The sequence below is a fragment of the Aedes aegypti genome, chromosome 1 (genome assembly GCF_002204515.2).
Source record: "Aedes aegypti strain LVP_AGWG chromosome 1, AaegL5.0 Primary Assembly, whole genome shotgun sequence".
Lineage (NCBI taxonomy): Eukaryota > Metazoa > Arthropoda > Insecta > Diptera > Culicidae > Aedes > Aedes aegypti.
The window spans coordinates 254420536-254423383 of record NC_035107.1 but is presented as its reverse complement, the minus strand read 5'-3'; positions in this window follow the sequence as shown (position 1 = coordinate 254423383).

Genomic DNA, 2848 nt, shown 5'->3' with positions numbered 1-2848 from the left:
CTATGATATGAACGATTTTCTAAATCATGTTCTACTATTTTGACGTATATGGCGAGTGCAATCAATGCAAACATAATTTTTTGTACAACAAAGATACAAGTTTTCAACTTTTGGTGTATTATTTGAGACAGATGAAGAATAGGAGTATTAATTTGAGTGAAAAAATCTGGCGGCCATCTTGGATTTTGACGCCATCTTGGTTTTAAGTAGTAGAATGAGTTTTCACCTTGTTAGCACTCAACATGTTGAATTTCAATGCTACCGTTACACTTATTCTTCTTCTTGTTCTTCTTTTTCCTAACGATACGTCCCTACTGGAACAGAGCCAGCCCTTCAGCTTAACTAGTTTTAAAAACAAATTATCAAATAGGATTTTTTAACGCTTATTTGCTACCTGAATAATTCTTCTGCATATATTCGAGTTGTACAATAGCATTATTTCTTTCATTTATTTGGTCTAAAACCATTGATAAAAATGAACAATCAGTTGAACAGCTGAGATAAGATAAGAAAGATAGAATCTGATTGTTTTTTTTTAACGGAGGCTTTATAATTCAACATGATGAGCACTGAGTTGGAAAAAAATCATGCAACTGCTAAAAACCAAGATGGCGTCGAAAGCCAAAATGGCCGCCAGTTTTTCTAACCTCGAAATTATACACATGCCTTTCAGCATTACGTCCACACTAGAACAAAACCTGCTTCTCATCATTCATATCGATATTTTTCACATGCATGTTGCTAAAAACGATACTTTATGACTTAGAAAATCAAGGATGTTTTTTGCTTCAAAATTTAAGACTTTCATTATAAATTAATGCACTTTTGTCAATGTTTTACGTTAAAACTACAGATATTACCACAAGGCTTACTAATGTCCCGACACGCAATCTATAAACTTCATACAATGAACAACAATGCATACGGTAAAAAAAGTGTTTGTTTAATACAATCAATGTTTTATGACGGTTTTCATTTATTGAATTTATTTATTCATTATTACTGAATTTAAAGATATATCGCAGAATTATTCTGTTGTCAGAAATCGCATTAAAAAAGAAAATTCCTGTTTAATAACCTGGATTTATAACTAATAAAGCTGAGTATCAGGCTCGGTTCCAGTAGGGACGTAACGTCAATAAAATGAAGATTAACAAGAAGAAGTGTATACGTAACATTTTTTATTGGTAGCATCTAAATTCAACATGCTGAGTGCTATCAAGATGAAAAATTAATTCTACTACCTAAAATCAAGATGGCGTCAAAATCCAAGATGGCCGCCAGATTTTTTCACTAAAAATAATATTCTTATTCTTTACTCGACTCGAATAAAACACCAAAGGTTGAAAACTTGTTTCTTTGTTGTACAAAAAATGATGTTTGTATTGATTGCACTCGCCATATACGTCAAAATCGTAGAACATGATTTAGAAAATCGTTCATTTGATAGGGTAAATACCATTGCTCACCTAGTTTCTGTAGCCTATCTTACGCAATTTTTCCTCAGCTTTCTGATGGTGATCTCAGAATTCAAAACTAGCGGTGCGCTAATGGTGAAAAATCGATTTTTCTAACAAAATTCAAGATGGCGAAAATTTTTTCAAGGTAAAATGAAAGCTATATCCTTTCTCTATACGATGCCACTAAGTTTGCTATGTGTTCCAAGCGAAATATGAGACATATCCCGTGAAGAAATACCCAAGATTTATCAAAAAATGGGCTTTTTCGCAACCTGTTCAGCTAGCTGGCGTACGAGGGGTCCACCAATTTGAGAAAACAGAAAGGACCACCCTTAAGTTTTATCGAAAACTAGCGATTAGTGACATAAAATTGGAATTCTAACGATGAGTGCCGATGGCGGCCTGGTTTCAGCGAGAATTGCTCTACTAGGCTGTGGCTTATTGTTTTGTGAGTTGTTTCTTATCGGGTTGAAGTGAAGCATGGTGTGGTGTTTTTGCTGGCAGTGGTGGCAGACACCTTTATCGCATGTTCTTGAGATATGACCAGGATGCAGGCAGTTTCGACACAGCTTGCTTCTCATCACCGCTTCGTTGCGTTCCGTGACCTTCATCTTCTGGAACTTGTTGCAATCAGGCTTGGGAACTGTGATCACAATTTTCCACAGTTCATCAATTCTGCCAGTCAACCATAACACAAAGCAGCAGCAGCATCAATACCATCAGGTGTTGCGCTGCCGACGGTTCACACACTGCTTGACTGTTTTTGTCTCTCCACTATGACCGTTTTCGGGCAGCCATTCCAAGGTGAATGATTGAAAAAAATGTTAAATGATTCAATCGCTAATATTTCGCTTGTGTTTTCGACTAATTGAAATCTTTTATAGCTAATAGCAAGAGCACAATCATTCCGTTGCGATACATATAAACAAGTTAAATTTCATGCTGCCTTTATCAAGCAATAATGCAAAACCACGAAAACCGGAAAAATCGTGTCACCACTGTGCTCGAGTCTTTTCGAATTCGGGTTTGAATAGCAGTTGGGAAGAAGAAGATTACAGTTTTGAAGAGCCGTGACATTTTTTTGTTTTGAACGGTCATGGTTTGCTATGGATTTTGATGGTCGGGGAGAAAAATGTGAATGTCGAGGTGGTAAATGTTTGCTACAGTACATTTCCCATCCCTGGTTGCAATGGAACGGAGGATGCCAAAACTCGCCGCAAAATGGACATTTGTTGGACATCTTCACCACAGCATGACACACAGCAAACTTCGTCGGACGTTGATCGGAGACCTCGACGGAGGTATTGACTGCAACACTGCGCACTGGTTGCGCAGGAATGTCATCAAATACTGAATTGAATTTGTCCATCGAGTTCAACTGTCCGTTC